This window comes from Panthera tigris, chromosome F2 (genome assembly GCF_018350195.1).
Source record: "Panthera tigris isolate Pti1 chromosome F2, P.tigris_Pti1_mat1.1, whole genome shotgun sequence".
NCBI classification, from domain to species: domain Eukaryota; kingdom Metazoa; phylum Chordata; class Mammalia; order Carnivora; family Felidae; genus Panthera; species Panthera tigris.
In genome coordinates, this window is record NC_056676.1 from 41,191,184 (window position 1) to 41,211,360 (window position 20,177).

Consider the following 20,177-nt stretch of genomic DNA (forward strand, 5'->3'; position numbering starts at 1 on the left):
TACAGCATGATTTGGCCTTCAAAACAATTTCTACAGCTGGCACAGGGAAATTTATGCCATAGAAAACTGAGGACGACAGCAACTAGAACTGGAAACCATTCACCGCGTGGTGGCAAGCAGGAAGGTGTTGTAGTCAGTGTGCCTGGGTTCAAATGCCGTCTCTGCTGCTTTTGCTCTGCGCGAGTTAGGAAGTTACACTACTTCAGCTGGCAATAGTTCTACCTCATGGAGTTCTGTGAGTTCTAAACGAGGAACTCCAGGCTTGTCTGATCTTATTCCAGAAATCCAGATTTATATATCCATTTCTCCCTGGTTACTTGATAGGCATATCAATCCTAATACATACCAAAGAGAACTTTTAATTATTTCCCCACAAACTTACACTGTCCTTCTTTCTCTTCTCAGCAAGGAGAAGCAGCAGCACCCAGCAGTTACCCTTGACTCCTTCCACTCCCTACCCAACCCCTCAACCAAATTCTCACCAAGTCCTGTTGACTCTAGCTGAGCACGTGCCTCAAATCTGCCCACTTCTTGCCACCACTTTTATCCTAGTTGAAACCAATCTGGTGTCCCTTTGGACTTTGCCAATCACCACCTCCTAGATGGTCTCCCTGACCCCACTCTTGTGAAATGAGATAATGCAGGCAACCTACTTAGCAAGGCACTTGGCACAAATTCTCAGTCAGTGTCAACTATTATTCTACAAATATTTACTGAGTACGTATCATGCATCAAGCAGAGTGCTAAGCACAGGGGAAGACAGGTAATGTGATGAATGCCATGGAAAAAGTACTGAGTGTTCCTCATATCTACACAGGTAGACGTCAGGAAGGATTCCTGCAGTAAATTACTTTGACCTGGAGTGGTTGAGAAGATCAAGAATGGAGGAAGGGGGAGAAGGAACACCGGAAACCTGCAGATGAGTGAGAATGTGGCAGCTTCTGTATGGCTGAAGATCCAGATGGACAGGTGTGAGAGCGCGCTAGGGGTGCTAAGCAGGAAACAGATCCTATAGGACCATGTAAGCCAGAAATGAAAAGTCAAGGATGACCCAGGTTTATGGCTTGGCCAACTGGGGAGATGGTGGGACCATTTAGTGGAAGAGGCATACTGCAGAAGGCATAGGCTGGGCATCTTGGACAAGCTGAATTTGGGAATCTGCAAGTCATGAACCTGGAGATGTTTAGTAGACTGCTAGATATAGGGCTCTGGAGTTCAAGGGCATGGTCTCAGCTGGGGGCACTGATTTGGGAGTTGTCAACAAAAGGGAGTGACAGAAACCATGAGTAGATGAGACCATCCAGGGATAGTGAAAAGCATCTTCCTAAATGATACTCTTTCTCACCAGCATCAGCCTTGAATCTAACTTCAGACTCTTGACATTTCACTTTCTTTTATTTATTTATTTATTTATTTATTTTGAGAGAGAGAGAGAGAGAGACAGAAGGCGAGCACACACGCAAGCATGTGTATGCACATGAGTGGGGGAGGGGCAGAGAGCAAGGAGACAGAATCTTAAGCAGGCTCCACTCTCAGTACAGAGCCTGATGCGGGGCTTGATATCACGACTCTGAAATCATGACCTGAGCCAAAATCAAGAGCTGGATGCTCAAGCAAAGGAGCCACCCAGGCGCCACGACCCTTCTTCACTTTCAAACAATCATCATTTTTAGCAGTACATGTAGTTACAATCTGTATTTGATGAGATTCTTGGTTGAATTCTTTATGTGCAAATGGGAGTGCTACAACTGTTTGGCATGCTACTACGAATGTGTAATACTACGAGTGTGTGTTCAAATAAATGACATCTGAGCACTGTTGTGGTCACAATCCATCATCATCAGCCATTAATTATTAAAAGAGAGTCAACAGGAAATGTTACTTGCATAACCAGTCTTCCTGAAAGCCTTCTGGAAAGCAGCAGGGCCAAACCATGAAGGCTGGAGCTCTAGTACAGAATTCAAATTCAGCTTTATGTTCCATGTAAAAGAAATTAGGAGAAAAGTGGGCTTGTGTAGTTTGCTGGACCTACTACTGTGGTGTAGGTGATGAGCTACCACAAGTTCTGACATAAGTAAAGATTTTGAACACGTAAGTGAGGAGGGAAAAAAAGATACTTAAAAAATCCCCCCTTATCTTAAATTACAAAGGCATACATTGGTCCCAAGTACAATTCTGTGTCTGCTGAAATAGTTGAGAGAATAATCCCAATTCTCCAGAGTATAGGGCTGACTGCAGGCCCTGCATCAGCTAGGAAGGTAGAGCTGCTGGGCAGGAAGCAGAGCACCTCACAAGAAAACCCCTGCTCATCCTGAGTGAGCACCGTGTCCCCCAAGAGCGATGTCACATCAGGGTAACTTAACAGGGCCCAGGCCAGTTAGGTGGCAGCGAGAAGGCAGAGAACAATGCTGGGGCCACGGTGGTCGGGCAGCTAGCTGCAGGTTCCTGACTGCAAACTGCGCTCCTCTAGCTCCAGCTCCAAACCCATGTGATGGAAGCCAGCTTACGCCTGGAACATATACAATTCTGCCACAGGAAAGGTGTCTCTGGAGGAACTTTCCACAGGGCAGCACAAGTCAATCTTCTTTTGGTTTCCTGAAGTCAGTGGCTGCCTTAAGATATCCCCTATTTCCTGCAAGAGCAACCATCCGTGGGTGGGCAGAGTATTCAGGAGCCCAGCCAGGCAAGGGAAGAGCTCATTCTCATCTGTCCTGAGTCAGAGCTGGTATTTACATGACACACCTTTTGAAGCCTGCGGGCAGGACACAGAGTCGTCTTAGGGAAGGAGTGCTGGCCTGGGCCCCAGCAGTAGGGGGTTCTGGCTTTCCCTCTACCACAGGTGGCTCAGACTAAACAATTTTAGCCCTCCTGAGCCTCAGTCTTACCACTGGAAAAATGGATCACATCTTTACTCTCTCCACAGACCTCTAGCACAATGAAGAAGTGGGGTTGGGCTAACTATGCAAAGTTCCTTTATCCTGCTTTCTGTAGGTATCACAAAGGAAAAGGAGCTGTCGGGAGAGACCCCAACATGCTAGAACGGTTCATGAGGTGGCTGCAAGGCACCCTGGGTGGATGAACACTTGAAATATGACTTGTATGACCAAAAAACCGAATTTCAAATTTTATTTAATTTTAACCCATTTAAAATTCAAATTTGGAAGTTGACAATTGAGCTATTCTTGGAAAAATTTCAAGTATGTTCAGAACAATTGATTAAGCATGTCCAATGAAATTTTTACATGTGAATTAAGATGTGATATAGGTTAAAATATATACCAGAGTATATTTAAATTTTTTTTTAATCTTTATTTATTTTTGAGAGAGAGACAGAGTGTGAGCAGGGGAGGAGCAGAGAGAGAGGGAAACACAGAATCAGAAGCAGGCTCCAGGCTCTGAGCTGTCAGCACAGAGCCCTATGCGGGGCTCGAACTCACGGACCATGAGATCATGACCTGAGCTGAAGTTGGACACTCAACTGACTGAGCCACCCAGGCGCCCCTACCAGAGTATATTTTAAAGACTTAATACCCCCTCAAAAAGAATGTAAGATAGCTCAATAATTTAAACAGGGTGCCTAGGTGGCTCAGCCAACTCTTGTTTTTTGACTCAGGTTCTCACAGTTTGTGAGTTGAAGCCCCACATAGGCTCTGCACAGATAGCATGGAGCCTGCTTGGGATTCTCTCTTTCCCCCCCTCTCTCTGCCCCTCCCCCTCCCTCTACTCTCAAAATAAAGAAATATTTTAAAAAATTCAAACATACCTGTAATTCACATTACATATTATACTGGACAATGCAGTTCTAGAAAAATCTCTCCAGAATCTTGAGAGCCTATCCTGCTGACGACCCAGGGACCGTCCCTCTCCAGTCTCTGCTATTCTTCACCTTGGCTCCTGCCCGGGAATGGAGGCTCTTGATGGGCCTGGTTCTATGTGAAGCCGTAAGTCAAAGCAGAACTTCAGACTTCACTCCTCACTACATGTCACAGACTTTTTAAAAAATTTTAAGTTTTTAAAAGGTAAACCCCCAACATGGGGCTCAAACTCATCCTGAGATCTAGTTGGATGCTCTACTGGACTGAGCCAGCCAGTCACCCCTGTTGTGGACTTGTTGATATTTACAACTCTAGGGCAATGGATAAAACTAAAATGAAAATTCCAGAGAAAGAAGTTGTCCTAAGAGGACAAATTTACAAATAAAATTCTGGAATTCAGCAAAGAGGGAGGGGCAAAGAAGACTGGTAAGGTAGTACTGCTGTTTGAGGCATGTGCAAGCTTTCCACACGATAACTAACCAACCTCAGCCAACCTGCCAGGGCAGTTTCATCCCAGTGGAGAAAAGAAACAAAGTATCTGGGCACCAGCATTTTAAGAAGGCAGCTTTGTCCCTGTCTCACTCACTCACTTACTCACACTCACTCACTCTCTCTCTCTCTCTCTCACACACACACACGTCTTTTTCCTTATAAAATTAACTACATTATAGGAAGTTTGGAAAATAAATAAGGAAAACAATTATTCCACTGCCTTGTTACAATCACTGTTGGTGTATTATGCATTTCCTTCTAGCTTCTTCTACACATAAGGTTTCTTTTTACCATAAAGTCTAGTGAAGGCACAATGCTGTTTCCTGCTTTGTTACTTAACATTTTATCATTAATGTTTTTCATATTATTACATGAGTTAGAAATGCTCAGTGGGCAGAAAGGTGGTTTAATACCTTTAAGTTTAATACTTAAGAGGAAGAGCATTCTAGTTCGAGAACTCAGAAAAGGCGTTGCTAGTCTAGAAGAGCTTGTTAGTATAATTTATCTTATTTTTGAGACAGGCAAACAACCAACAGGTAGTGTGGCTCTGGAGTTACCCTGCTGTGTATGAAGTCTTGGCTACGCTACTTGCAACTTGTATGAAGTTAAGATATTTAGTAACCTTTTGGTGCCTCAGTTTTTTCATCCCTAAAATGGAGAAGATAGTGCCAATGTGAGGATTAAGTGTGTATCCCTTAGAATAGAGCCTGCCACATAGCAGGCAGCCAGTTAAGTATTAACTCAGAATATGAAATATAACTTGGAATATTTAACTCCATTCCACGCCAGCTGTGTGACTGTAAGCCATTTAGCACCTTTGGGTCAGAATGCCTTTATCTACAAACTGTTTATATAATAATTACAGCTACAATCTACTGAATACTTGTGATATATAACAGTGAGTTGAGGTACTTATTTGTCACATTTTACTAATAAGGAAACTAGGCTCAGAAATTAAGTAACTTGCTTGAGAGTGATAGAGCTGGTCAGGTGTGGAGCCAGCAATAGAGCATAAGTCTGTGTGGTTCCAAGTGTCTTGCTTTTCCCTGCACATCATTTTGCTCAGGCTCCTTCCAGCCTCAACTCGGGCTCTATGAATTTCAGAGAACAGTGCTTTTCAGTTGGTTTTGGCTGCCAGTAGGCGGCTCCAAAAACAACATTTTTAAATTAAAAAAAAAAAAAAAAAAACCACAACTTTGATGATCTAACTTCGAACTATGTGTACAGTTGTGGCTTCTTGACAGTTTCGAAATATCAGGTGGCTGAACTAACACGTCTTCACTGAAAAGCAGCCTCAAAATGATTTTTCTCTTTATATCCCACCCTCCCTATTTTAGAAAAATAAATACGCTCATTCAATTTAAAATTGATTTTAAACTGCAGAAAAACCAAGCCAAGAAAGCTGCCCTTGCTTGCTCCACTCCTACTCCGCCTATTCAACTGGTCATGGGGAGCTTTTCCTCTCAGGGACCCACTACTGTCTGCCCTGAAGGCTGAATGCCAGTGGACAAAGACAGCAATAAGCGGTAACTCCTAGCCTGTTAACCTCAAATTTTGAAAGTAGGACCATTCCCAAGAGAAACAGGAGGGAACAATTGAGTGAGCAAGCAAGCATTCACAGAAAAGAACAAAAGATGGGATGAAAAAACAAAAGAGACCTTGGTCATATAAATTAATGAGGTCTTGGTTCCAGATAGGAGCTCTTAAAAATTATGCTGCACATTCAGAATGATAGTGGCTGTGACTTAAAAATCAAAAGCTTCCCCGGGATTTTCACATCTGCAATGAAAAATGTATTTCAATTACCACGCAAATGATTTCAGGATCTGGGGGTACCTCATTATTAGGACTGTTCAATGACCCTATGGGTCACTTTCTCCTCCCCTTTTCGGAAACTACTCTGCATTCAGAAAAGGCTCTTTTACCAACAAATGCCCAAGTTCTTGGAAGTTACAGATGGAAAGGGGCTCTTCCTTAACCCACTCTAATTTGGAATTGGCACATAAGATGACGAAAGAGGTAATTGCGAAATACAATACAAAATGAGGCATGCCCACATATAAATTCATCTGCAACTTTGAAAGAGAAAACACCGTTTCCTTTTAATTGGCTGTGTGGCCTCGAGTAAAATAACTTAATCTCTCTGGGCCTCGGGTTTCCTATCCACAAGATAATAAAGCCTACTTCAGAGGGTCTCTGCGAGGAGCAACGGAGATAATGCACGTAAAGCCCTCGATGTCGTATCTGGCACAGAGTAAGGTCCCAATCGGCGTCAGCGACCAAAACGATTAGGATTTTACTCCTGACGGGCAAGTGCAGTGTCCTTTCCACAGGTGCAATCTCATATAGTGATGTGTAAGATCAGGCAGGGTCAGGGGACATGCGGCGGACAGGCGGACACCTGGGACACTCAGGCGCTGGTCGCCGGGCAAGAAAGGGGGGTTCCCCGGCGCCGCAGGACCCTTGGTGCTACCGGGAGCGAGCCGGTGTCGCGAGGGCTGGCGGAGGAGGCGAGGAGCGCAGGGCCGCCGGGCCGGCGGAGCGGGGCGCCGAGGTCGCTCCTCCCGCAGCCCCCGACGCCAGTCCAACGGCCGAGTGCTGGAGCAGGAGGAGGAGGAGGAGGAGGAGGAGGAGGAGTAAGGGGAGGAGGAGGTCCCGCCGCGGCCAAGAAAACAGGCCAAGCTCGCGGGAGGAGACAGAAACTGAACACCCACCCGCCGCCCAGCGCCGGGCTCGTCCGCCTCCGCCCGCACCCGGGGCCTCGGGCCGGCCGCCGCCAGGGGAGGAGGCGGGAGGCGCGGAGGGTGCCCGGCCCGAGGCCCGCGGGACGGCGGGAGAGAGCGGCCCGGGGCGCCGGCCCCGCCCGCACTTACGTGGGCCCCACCGGCAGCGGGGACCGGCGGCGAGGGAAGCGGGCGCGCCGCTCGGAGGGGACCGGCGCGCACGGGCGCGGGGCTCTGCTGAGGTAGCTGCGGCTCCCCGGCCGGCGGGCGCAGAGCGCGGGGCGCGGGGCGCGGGGCAGGTCCGGCGGTCGTGGTGCTGAGCGGCTGGCCGCCGGCCTCCCGTCTCGCTCCTTTTGTTGTTGTGCAGCGCTCGGAACAGCTGATCGGCCGCTGCGCCCGCCCGTCGGGCCCGCCCGCCCGGCCGCCCCGCCCCGGGGCCGCGCCAGGCCCGATCCCACCAATCGGCGGCGCGGGGGGCCCGGGGCCGCCCTGCGAGAGGTTGTCACTAACGCACGTGACCTGGCGCCGAGCCGGGCGACGCTCTCAAGTTAGAAACAAGCCCGGGCAACAAAAGCCGAGGGGCGAGAAGAGGGGCGAGCGGAAGGGAGGGCGAGAAGGGTGTGAGGGGGTGGGTGCCGGCACTGGGGCCACTGGGAGGGGAGGGGAGGCCAGGCGGGCCTGGGGGCGAACAGAAATGGGAACCCGCGGGAGTGTGAGGAGAACGGGAAAGGTGAGAGGAAGAGCCCGACCCCAGTGGCCCGTCTGCCCCAGTAAGGGGGCAGGGGCCAAGGGGTTGGGGCACTGAGGGACACAGCAGTTTTTGCTGTGAGCAGAAAAAAAAAAGAAAAAAAAAGGCGTTGAGAGTGATGGAGGCCAGAGACCCCAAGAGGCCTGTTCAGGCCAATATAGGGGTAAAGCCTTAGACATGGCTCTGTAAAGGCAGCTCCAGACCCGCTTCTTGGCCTTCTTGGGAAGGAAAGTCTGGTTCTAGGTACAGGGGATGCTGGCCCCCTTAGCCTCCTTTTTGAGCCAGGCCCCAGCACCCTGTGGTGACTGACACTGGGAGCTGACCGAACTTGCCTGCAGGCTCAGGATTCAACCTGCAGGCAGGCAGAGCAGAAGAGGCCATGAGACCAAACCTGAAGGCAGTGAGGTCAGTGATCTGGCCGGGCTTCTGCTCCAGCAGACTTGAAGAACCCTGGAGGGAGGGGAGCGTGGAGAGCTGCTTCTTCCCTAGGCTCTGCATCCAAGCTCGAGAGTGACCCACGGAAGCTCTGACCTCTTACTGTTGTCATACCTGCATACCGTTGGCATTCACATGGGGCCTACCTGCTCACCGGTTATTTATAGTGAGAAGAGAATGAAAGGGTGAGCCAACAGATGCTTTCCAAATCAAAGTTCTGTATGCAGATGGATGGATTAACTGTGTCTGGCAGAGACAAGGGAGTCATGTTGATGCATCTCTTCTCTCCTGGTTCCTGTTTGGACTGAGATGCAATTCTCTGACCCAGGGCGAAATTTATAGCAACTGCTCACAGATATAATCATACAGTGTCTGAAGGGCTCTCACCATTCTGACTCTCACAAGAATCCTGGTTTTAAAGGATGTAACTCAAAGTTCAGGGGATTTTCTGATACCCAGAAGTAATAACAAAAATAAGGTGGCCATTTGAACTTTCCTCAGGAGGTAGACTGAGGCTGTAACTTGGATTGGACAATCTCATGGAATTGAGTGTGCTTTAGATTTTAGGTTTTGGCAAATCAGGCTCACCCCAATATTTTCTAATATCATTGCTATCTTTGGAGCTCCATAAACTCTTGCTCCTTAGGAATCCATGAAGAGACCATCTTCCCATTCAGAATAAAGGCACGATAATTCTAAAGGTCTAATTCGTAATTTGAGACCTACCTTTTCCAATCTGATAAGGTTTATCACTGTTAAAGGCAAAATGTGAAAGCATACAATACTTTGTTATGATGGAGAAAACAATGTGAGGTAGATGATGCTTCCAAAGAGGGTCACAATAATATTTCTTGCATCATGAAGTGGAGACTGTTTTTCTTCCCCTTGAATCTGGGCTGGACCTGTGACTGCCTTGACCAATAGAATGTGGCAGACATAATGTTTCTAGCATGTCTAAGACCAGACACTAAGCAAATCTGACAACCTCTGCTTTGCATTCTGGGGAAAGCCTGCTACCGCATAAGAAGAGAACACCATGCTGCAAGGAAACCCAAGCATATAGTTATGTGGAGAGGCCACATGGAAAGAGAGACATGCCTGGCCAGCCCCTAGATTATTTAGCTCATGGTACCTGAGATACCAGACATAGGGGTGAAAAAGCCCTCTAGGAAGTTCCAACTCCAGCAGACGCCACAGGGAACAACGATGAGCCATCCTCACTGAGCCCTGTCAAACTGCAGAATCACAAACAAATAAATGACTGTTGTTTTAAGGCACTAAATGTTGGCATGGTTTTACAAGCAGCAATAGATAACCAAAACGCAAAGCTAAACAATAGGAAGGCCCCTGGCAGACAGATCAACCTTCTCTAAACTCCACAAAGTAGAATTTGGGGGATAAAAAAAAACTTCTTATCTCAGGGGTCATTTGCTTTCTGTTTACCCTCTCACTGATTTGTAATCTCCCCACCCGGTGCTTGTTTATCCCAGTAGCGTACCAAGGGGGTGAGAGAGGGGGTGTGGGAGAAGTCTGCCCCTATGAGGGAGAAGTATTCTATCCCTGTGCATTGTTTGGAACTGTTGGAGCATGAAAATAATAAAAAGCAAACTGACTTTTACTTAGTTTTATTATTGTTTGAAAATTTTCTACAGACAAGCACACACACAGAAATTTTCTGCTTACTGTCTGCACCGGGAGTGGATTGCTCCCACTGACTCCCTCCTCGGGTATGCCACTGGTTTACATAGATGCATGCGGTCAGACCCAGGAGTAATGTCATCTCCACAACATAGAGCTGTCTGAATACAACCAAACTGTCAAATCACACAGCTGCACACCAGCTTCTCGTCTGTCTGCTGACAAAGACCCAGCCAGGTTCCCTGCCTGGGCAGACCCAGTGAATCCAACCATCCTTTAATAGGCAGGATAATTCTCAGCAGGTTGCTATAGTACCCACGTCCAGGCTGACTCCCTGCTGTGGGGGTGACCCTTTCCCCATCTGTCAGAGTCCTCCTGTCTGTTTTCCATGGAGCTCAATACACTCCCTTATCTACCCTAACAAAAGGGATTCAACCTCAAGTTTTGTTGTGAAGGACCACAGGGCAGGGCCACATTTATGCCAACATCCAGAAACAATACAGTTAATGCCCCTGCCTCCTGCTTACAAAGGCAGGCTGTGGCCATTGCCCTGCCAGTTGCTTCAAGGCTGCTAAAGAATGTTGCTTCCTATCAAGCCACAGATGGAGAACCCCACTGGGTGGCTACTCAGGGCAAGCTCAGAACAATAAAGCAACAAGTTGCCCAGTCTATACTGAGGAGGGTCTGAAAGTGAAGTCCGCTCAGGCAATTTACAATCGGTCCATCAGCAAATGCAGCCTGTTGGGCTTGTATCGTCCATCCAGCATGCTGTCAAGTGTCTGGGAAAGACAGAAGAGTTTTTGTTTAATTGCATTTTAGAAGAGCAATCACTTGGAATTCCAGTGAAATCTGTTCTAAGAGAAGAAAAGAAAGGGTCTCTCATGGTCTCCAGAAAGCCTGAAACAGAAGGAAGCCAGAGGTTTGGTGCTCTACTTTCTGAAATAAAAAAACAGAAAACAAATCTAACTGGGATGCCCTTACCATCTCAGGAAGAAGTGAGAAATGATACCAGGGCCATAGGTGTTAACAGCTTTCCCAGCCCCTGGAACCTTATAACTCTTGCATATTCGTTTTTTTTTTTAACCCTATATCCTACCTATGTTCACATGGTGATTAGAAACAAAATCCTCAAAATGAAAAGAGCCTGTGTTCTGGCTGAGGCACCAGAAAGGAGAAGGGAGGTGGGCCTAGCCCATTCAGCAGCCAGTATTTGGGGAGAAGAGCCCTTGGGGCTGTGGTGGCATAGGCTGGATTATGAGTGATCGATGACAGTCTCCCAGACACACAGTGCTCTCTCCAGTTCCTCTAAAGTCCTGAATTTAAAGGCTTCTTAGTTTTTAGGTGAATGCACAAATAAGTACTCAATTATTTTAAACTGTATTAAAACTTAGCTGCAGAGCAGAAAGGGAATCATCCTTATGATGATTATCCTTAATCACATCCTTAATACATATGGCCTGGATACATGATACAGAATGTCCCTGTATACACCATCCCAGCCCTAGGGAGCCGCAAAGCCCTAGGGACCAGTTACGTGGGGTAGACCCAACCGGGTGAAAGGGCAGTTGCAGTGGCTACCTGTGTGAGTGCAGGTCAGGTCTTCTACAACTCCTGCTGCCAAAGCTAACTCTTCACTCACATGCCTACTTCTGGGTCACTGCCCAACTGTTGCCATGTGCCAGAGGCAGCCCCGGGTGGGGTCTGTAGCCATGAATTGCTCTATTATGGGGACAGCTTGAGTAGAATGTGTCTTTCTGCTCTTCTTAAAAGGATGATGCAGATAATATGATTGGTACTTACATAAGCTGTACACCACTTACATGGTCTTCCTATTTAAGGAAACTTGTTTTTGGGTTATTCTTTTTGCTGGAATTAACTACCTTAAATATCTACTACATTTTGCAAGATTAATTTACGTTCTTAAATGTCCAGATTGTTCATGGCTTTGGCAAAAGACCTAAGCATGTTGATAATCTGAGGCAGGAGGGTTTTTGGTTTCTGTTCTTTTTTTTTTTTTTTTTTTATTTTTTTATTTTTGGGACAGAGAGAGACAGAGCATGAACGGGGGAGGGTCAGAGAGAGAGGGAGACACAGAATCGGAAACAGGCTCCAAGCTCTGAGCCATCAGCCCAGAGCCTGACGCGGGGCTCGAACTCACGGACCGCGAGATCGTGACCTGGCTGAAGTCGGACGCTTAACCGACTGCGCCACCCAGGCGCCCCTGGTTTCTGTTCTTTTGGGGCCTCTTCTGCTTTAGTCCTCTTTGGTAGGAGTAGCCATTTCTTTCCCTTTGTAGCTCAGGAAGAGGGAACACATAAATACATAGACCTGTAGTGGTTAAGCCCCATCCACCCATTCATTCAGGTCTATTGTATTCACAGAATCCATTCATGCCTCCAATAATTATTTAATGAGCACCTAGTTTATGCCAGGCACCAGAGACTCAGTAGTGAACAAAACAAACTCTCAGCCATCAAGAAGTTTCCACCTAGTGGAAGAGAAACAATAAGCAAGTAAATATATAATGCAATGAGTGCTGCAAAGAAAAACAAAGCTGGGTAAAGGGTTAGAGAGGCTGGTGGGGACATAGGATGGTCAGGCAGGCGTCTTTGATGAGGTAGCACTTGAGCAGCCAGAACAGGAGGGCAGACATGAGGGGAAAGGGTAGCCTAGGCAGCCAGAAGAGCCACTGCAAAGGCTGAAGGCAGAAGAGTTTTTGTGCTCGAGGAATAGCACTGTTCTTGAACGAAACAGTGTCAACTGAGAATTGGGTGTGATCTGGTATCTGTTGGTTACCTGAGCAGACCCACAGATCTATGAGAACTTTAAATTCCTTTGCAGTCTTTTGGGTTTCTGCAACACTTCCAGAAAGGCACATAGGTCCCTAGGAAGTAACTTTTCATGTTTACCATAGCATGGAACCAAATTTCAGAGCCTGGAGAACAGGAGTCATGGAATGGGCCTCAGGTAATCAATTACATTGCATGCTGGGAAGGCAAAACCACTTTGGAGCATGTGGTAAGCAAGAGGAGGAAACTGGGGGGTTCCTGCTCCGTATGGGGACATTACTTACCTTCTGAGTCCCTCAGTGTCCTCAACTGGAAGAGCAGGAAAATAATACCAACTTGGAGAGACAATGAAATCAGTAAAGTGTCTGGGACATTAGGTGTTCGATAAATATTTGTTTTCACCAGCACACAGACCTTTTCCTAAGGACTTTATTGTAAGGGTTTTGTTTCTAATCACCTTGTGGAAATGGGATTTTTTTTTAAAGGAAAAATCTAAAGCTTAAAAGCTTTAATAGCTTCTCAGAACTTGAGCCTAAAAAAACCCAACAAGGTTAAGGACAAAATGCTCTCATCTTCTTTAATAAGTCTATACAAGCAAGCCACAGAGGTCTAGACCCATGTTTGAATTTGTCCCTACTTAACCTGCATTTTGTATTATCTGAACGTTTAAAGCCACAGTTTGGAAAATAAGACCTTCCCCAACACACACCGATACCCCTGAGTTACTTTAGCTGCTCAAACACAAGTGCAACTGAAACCAATCAAGCCTGGAGGCCATACCGTCCATAATTAAGAATAGCATTTAAAGTGAGAAGCAGCTGTTTCTAATGGTTAAGAGTACTAGTTTTGGAATCAGACCTTAGTGCAAGCTCTATGACCTTGGATTTGACCTCTCTTAGCCTTAGTTTTTCATTTGCAAGTGGAGATAAGATTGTCTCTACCAGGTGGTCCTGAGGATTAAATGAGATCATGCATATCAAGCATTTAATATAATGCTTGACACTATAGTATGAGGTTATTAAAATGTTGTAAGGGTAACCTGAGAGTACTGAGTTCTACAACCTTTAGGAGAGTGATATGTGAGACAGTGGGTCGAGAAGGTGAATTTTGAGCCAAGCCCTGAATGATGTAAAGGAGTAAGTAAGCTCTGTGAGGCTCTATCCAGTGACTAGTAGTAGAGGCAGAAGGAACAGTAAGTGTGTGCATAGAGGGCCAGCAGTGTGGCTGGAGGGTGGTGAGGGAGGAGGGCAGTGGAAGATGAGGTCAGAAAGGTCATGAGGAAACGTGCAAGCAGGGATGAGAAGTTTGGATTTCATTCTAAATGTGATGGGCCATTAGAGTTTCAGACATGTTGAGTTTGAGATGTTCTTTGGAAATCTAGGGGGAAATCTTGTGGGCAATTGCATATTTGAGTGCAGAGCTAAAGGCACAGGTAGGGGCTGGTAACATAAATGTGTGACTTACCAGCTTTTAAATAATATTTAAAGCCACAGAATTGGATGGAATGACCAGAGAGAGGATCTAAACAGAGAAGAGGGCTGAGGCCTGGGCCTAGGGCTCTGATATTTAGAAGAAAGAAGGATAAGGAATATTAGCGGAGAAGACTGAGAAGTAGCAGCTGATTAGGTGAGAGAAAAATTAGAGTGAGGTAACCTGGAATCTAAGTGCCAAAAATGCCTTTAGAAAGGAAATTGGGACTGAGTGTGGAGAAGTCAAATATGATTAAGGACAGTCAAATGGTCTCTGGCTCCAGCAAGATGGTGGTCAGTGGTGCTAAGAGTATCAATTTGCTATGGCTACCATAACAGAGTGCTGCAGAAGGGTGACTTAAACACCAGGCATTTATTTTCTCACGGTTCTGGAAGCTGGAAGTCCAAGATCAAGGTGTTGAAGGATTGGTTTCTCCTGAGGCCTCTTTCCGTGACTTGCAGATGGCTGCCTTCTCCCTGTGTCCTTGCATGGACTTCCTTCTGTGTTGTCTGCGTCCTAGTTTCTTCTGGTAAATATGGCAGATTGGGATTGGTCCCAATCAGACTGTCTTGGTTTAACCTAAACCTCTTTAAAGGCCTTGTCTACAAATAGAATCACCTTCTGAGGTGCTGAGGGCTAGGGCTTCCACATATTAATTTTGGGGCTGGGGGTGGTCACACACAATTCAGCCTGTACACTAAGCAATTCTTTTTTTTTAAAATTCTTTTATATAATAGAGTGAGCAGGGTAGGGAGGCAGAGGGAGAGAGAATCTTTTTTTTAAAGTTTATTTGAGAGAGAGAGAAGGAGAGAGGGAGGGAGAGAGAGGGAGAGAAAGAATCCCAAGTAGGCTCCGTGCTGTGAGCACAGAGCCTGATGTGGGGCTCAGTCTCACGAACCACTTCATGACCTGAGCCGAAATTAAGAGTGGGACACTTAAGGGACTGAGCCACCCAGCTGCCCTGAGAGAGAGAGAGAGAATCTTAATCAGGCTGCACTCTCACACGGAGCCTGATCCAGGGCTGGATCCCACCACTCTCGGGATCATGACCTGAGCCAAAATCAAGAGTCAGACAGTCAACCAACTGAGCCACCCAGGTGCCCCTAAGCAATTCTTTTTTAGGAATTTTGTTGTGAAGGAGAACAGAACAAAGGATTAAGGTGGAACTAAAGACATTCTCTCCAAATGGGGAGACAGGGAGGTTTTGTATTTATTTTGGATTTTTACTACGGGAGAAGTTCCCGTCACTGGTATTGCTGGTGAGAACGGCACGATAGAGAATCTGAGACTGTGGCTGCAGGAGAGAGGGGGTTATTTCAGAAGAAAGTTCTTGAATACCAGAGAAGGGATGGGATCAAAAGGTGTTAAATGACTTATCCAGGTCACTAACTTGTGATCTTAACCCCAAAACATACTGTCCCACTGACTACATTTCAATACCTGTTCTTGGGAGCAGCAATAACCAGAACAATCCCCTAGGAAGGAAGGAGAGTAACACAACAAAGGAAACGTGTTCACATATGGAATTATAGCTGTCCTGGCCACCTATTACCACTTGCAGGGGTGAGGGAGGTTGTGAGGGGTTCACAGAAGGGGAAGGAGGAGAAACGGGTGAGGCTCTATTTGACTGATTGATGAAAGAAAACACCCTCAGGAAGTCCAGTCCCCAAAGTGGTTGAATATTTCTGATCTGTGCCCTGGAATTGGCCTATTTATCTGGACTAAGCTTGGCTTCAGGTCACCACCAGTTTCAGACAGTTACATCATCAGCTTTCCGTATGCAGATTGCTACCCTCTTTCACCAGAGCCAAGAAGCATGTGGCTTTGTGATTTTGCTTCTACAAACTCTCTTATCATAGCACTTGCATGCTGGAGCCCAGATGTTAAACAAATCAATCAGTAAATAAACCTTGGCCTCACATTTTGTACGGACAAATTTAACACACACACACACACACACACACACACACACACACACACACACAACCACACAGTGTCTCTTAGCGGCTGCACAGACTCCCAGTCACAGGATCTCCGCCTGTAAACACTTCATTCTCTTTTGCTACCTTCTCTCCCTCCTTCCTTCCTTCCTTCCTTCCTTCTTTCCTTCCTTCCTTTCCTTTCTCTTTCTTTTTTTTCTTTCTTCCTTTCTTTCTTTCCTTTTCTTTCTTTCTTCTTTCTTTCTTTCTTTTCTTCTTTGTTGAGCTACAACTCACCTGTTACAGAATCCACCCATTTGTAGTGTACAAGTCCTTGTCTTTCAGTGTATGTTTTTTGTTTTGTCAACACTTCATTCTTGACACTGTGGTTTTCACTTCAGCGGACAGGTCAATCTCCCGCTGTTGGGATGGCTCTGCTATTTCAGTCACAGCAATAACCCAACCTAAGGAGTTTATCTGAAGGCAAATGTCACTCTGTGACTTCCCTGGGGCCTGGTGAGCAGCTGATGAACCATCCCAATTCACCGATGAAATACAGTGTTGGTTGCATGGGCGACTGTTGTGGAATGAATAAACATGGAACTGAATGAGCAGGTTTTCCTACAGTGAGGGACGGACAATCTACTTGGTGCTCAATGGCATCTCAGTATCTTTTATTTATTTATTTATTTTTAATTTTTTTTTTTTAACGTTTATTTATTTTTGAGACAGAGAGAGACAGAGCATGAATGGGGGAGGGTCAGAGAGAGAGGGAGACACAGAATCCGAAACAGGCTCCAGGCTCTGAGCAGTCAGCACAGAGCCTGACGCGGGGCTTGAACTCACGGACCGCGAGATCACGACCTGAGCGGAAGTCGGACGCTTAACCGACTGAGCCACCCAGGCGCCCCGGCATCTCAGTATTTTTAATCCAAATGGTAGAACACCAAATCCCTTACATTTGTCTTCTATCTTCTTACCAACCCTTTCCCTTAAATACTCCATCTCATTATCCTCCAAAGTGTTTGTTTTGAAACCACGAATGTCCTCTTTCCTCTCATGGAAACCACCTGTAGCAGCAACAACTGGGGCTGATGCAAACATTTGTTTTTGATAACAGTGTATTTTGAACGTCTGTGGTTTCAATTTCTATTTTCGTCCTTTACTGTCGTAATTTTTTTTATCTCTTCATACTTTGTACAGATAGTTTTGCTTTTCCCAGGCTTTTCTACTCTGCTGAATACATCAGTTACATAAACTGAACTCAGAACTTCTAAATTTCCAAAATCAGTACCATTGTCCCATGACTTAATTTTTCAGTATGTTTTCATCTGCAATATTTATTTTATTTTTTAAAGTTTTGGTTTATTTTTTATTTATTTTTTTTTATTTTGAGAGAGAGAGAGAGAGAGAGAGGGGAGGGGCATGAGCAGGGGAGGGGCAGAGAGAGAGGGAGAGAGAGAATCTCAAACGGGTTCTGTACCATCAGTGCAGAGCCTGATGCCGGGCTCCAGCTCACAGACCATGAGATCATGATCTGAGTCGAAATCAAGAATCAGATGTTTAACTGACAGAACCACCCAGGTGCCCCTCATCTGCAATATTTAAATTGGTCTTCACAACAATTCAGTGAATAAAGTTGGGACAACCTTTATTATTCCCATTTTATGGATCAGAAAACTGTGGTCTCCTGGCTGGCCTGTAGCAAAAATTATATTTAAAAAATGGGTGAGGCACCTGGGTGGCTCAGTCGTTAAGTGTCTGACTTCGGCTCAGGTCATGATCTGACAGTTTGTGAGTTTGAACTCCAAATCAAGCTCTCTGCTGTCAGCATGGAGCCTGCGTCTTTGGATCCTCTGTCCCTCTGTCTTCGCCCCTCCCCTGCTCGCTTGCTCTCTCTCTAAAATAAATAAACATTAAAAAGAAAAAAAGGGTGATTTCAATTCCAGTCTAGGACTGTTTCCTTACCATACAACTGGCCATAATATAGGACTAGGGTTCTCCAACTTCAGCTGAATCGGAATCATTCAGAGGCTCATTACAGCACAGAATGCTGGGCTCCACCTCCAGCATTTGTGATTCCATAGGCCTGGGGTTGGGCCCAAGGATGTTCTCATTCACACCCCTGCTCCTCCACTTTCTCCCTTGCCTACCCCTCCCTTCTCAGCTTTCCTTGCAGCTTGGGGTGGTCATGTGACATAGTTCTGGACAATAAGATATAAGCAGAAGTTTTCTGAGAAAACCTGTGTTTTCCTGATGTGAAGGGTTATACTTGGCTCTTCACCCTTCCTAACTCTTCCTGCTTAGAACTGATATGTGATGCTCAGAGGTACAGTAGTCATCTTAGGACCAACACATTAAAACCAGCAGGATAGGGATGCTGGGTGGCTCAGTCAGTTAAGCGTCTGACTCTTGATTAAGGCTCAGGTCATGATGTCACAGTTTGTGAGTTTGAGCCCTGAGTCAGGCTCTGTGCTCTGTGCTGAGAACACTGAGCCTTCTTGAGATTCTCTCTCTCCCTCTCTCTGCCCCTCCCCTGCTCTCTCTCTCTTTCAAAATAAATAAATAAACTTAAAAAAAAAACAACCCAGCAGGATAGAAAGATATGAAGAAGCTTTGTGTCTGACAGTTCTGAGTTGCTTACCTATAGACTTGTTTCTGTGTGAGAAAAATAAATCTCTATTTAGGCCACTGTAGTCAGGTTCTCTGTTACTTGCAGCCAGATGCATCCCTACCCAATACAGAGGAACGGGATAGAATGGTGCATGAGAGTCTAGGGGACCGCATGAGAAATGACGTTTAACAAGCATTTGTGAGGACTTGTTCTTCAGCTGACACTGTGCCAGGTGAATGAGACATGGTTCCTATCCCCAAAGTGTTCATACTCCAGGTGAAAAAGCCACAGGGTAAATACATGAATAATAATACATTGTGACAAGCACAGAGGTATGAGCAAGATGCTGTGAAACCCAGAGAAGGAACCCTGCCTAGGGAGGTCAGGGGAGGCTCCCAGGAGGTGACATTTGAGCAAAGCCCTGAAGGATAAGTAAAGTTCTGCCAGGTAGAGAAGAGAAAAAAAGCTTTCTACAAAGCATAAGAGACTCTTAAAAACTGAGAACAAACTGAGGGTTGATGGGGGGTGGGAGGGAGGGAAGGGTGGGTGATGGGTATTGAGGAGGGCACCTTTTGGGATGAGCACTGGGTGTTGTATGGAAACCAATTTGACAATAAATTTCATATATCGAAAAAAAAAAACATACAGATAAAAAAAAAAAAAAAAGCTTTCTGGGCTTGTGTCCCTTCTCACCCCTATCCTTCAGGGCCAGAGGCTGGCCTAGCTGGGTGGGGGCATGCTGGAACAAGCTGCTAGCAGAGTCAATAGCTCTGCAGGAAGCTCAAAGTCCAAAGAACCAGGAGGGAAGTTGTGAGGGTTGGCAAAACCCCCTGACAGCAGGTCTAGGGAGCCAGAAATCTGGGGCAGAAAGACAAGAGCAAGAGATCACAGGGCAAGTGGGGAGGGGCAGGGCAGGAGCCCAAGAAGATGGGTCAAGGCTTGCTTCTCAAGGAAGTAAGAAATTCTGAGCACTAAATACCCCATTTCATTTCTTATCATTCAGCTTCATTTCAGCCCCAGGCCCTATCTTATTAGGCTTGTATGAAATTAATCTTAGTCCTTCCTGGGGCTTCCCCCCACACCCACAGCTGTGCTAAAATCCTGGTGTGCTATTCAGCCTGCAGGGCTGTTCAGTCCCCTGCACCACTGTCTCAATGACACAAAACCCTGGCTGTAGAATCTCTTCTCCTTGGTGTATCATGGGTAATCCCACCAAGTGCCTGCTATACCTTTTGGTGCATCTAGAAAGCAGGGCACAGGTTCCCTGATGCTGGTGGGTCCCAGAGACCTCTTTCCTCTCCCCAGGCCCAGGCATCTCATCTTGGTTTTAGGGAAATACCTCCCTCTGGCCCTGCTTCCTCCAGGGGCACACTCTCACCTATTCAGCTCAGTGGGCTTAGGGCTTGGGAAATGCAAGCCAGGAGGGCAGTGTCTCCAGGCCAACTCTGCTGTCCACCTGCCTAACCTCCCCTGAGACTAAGAACAGATTCTTTTAGAATGGGTGGAGGAAAAGGGGGAAGTGCAGGGAGTAACG

At 46.3% G+C, this 20,177-nt stretch overlaps 1 protein-coding gene across 13 annotated transcripts in view; it reads right to left on the reverse strand.

Moving 5' to 3' along the window:
* Nucleotides 1-20,177, reverse strand: part of TP53INP1 (tumor protein p53 inducible nuclear protein 1) — a 150,182-nt gene that overhangs the window by 10,833 nt on the left and 119,172 nt on the right. Inside the window, exon 1 of one of the 13 annotated variants that reach the window (XM_042972933.1) lies at nucleotides 7,181-7,398. The exons of 11 other annotated variants lie outside the window; for them this stretch is intronic. The gene's annotated coding sequence lies outside the window, so the exon portion shown is untranslated. Of the gene's footprint in view, nucleotides 1-5,965; nucleotides 6,293-7,180; nucleotides 7,399-20,177 lie in introns of those variants that run through there. One more of the 13 variants, XM_007073279.3, reaches the window with a different exon arrangement.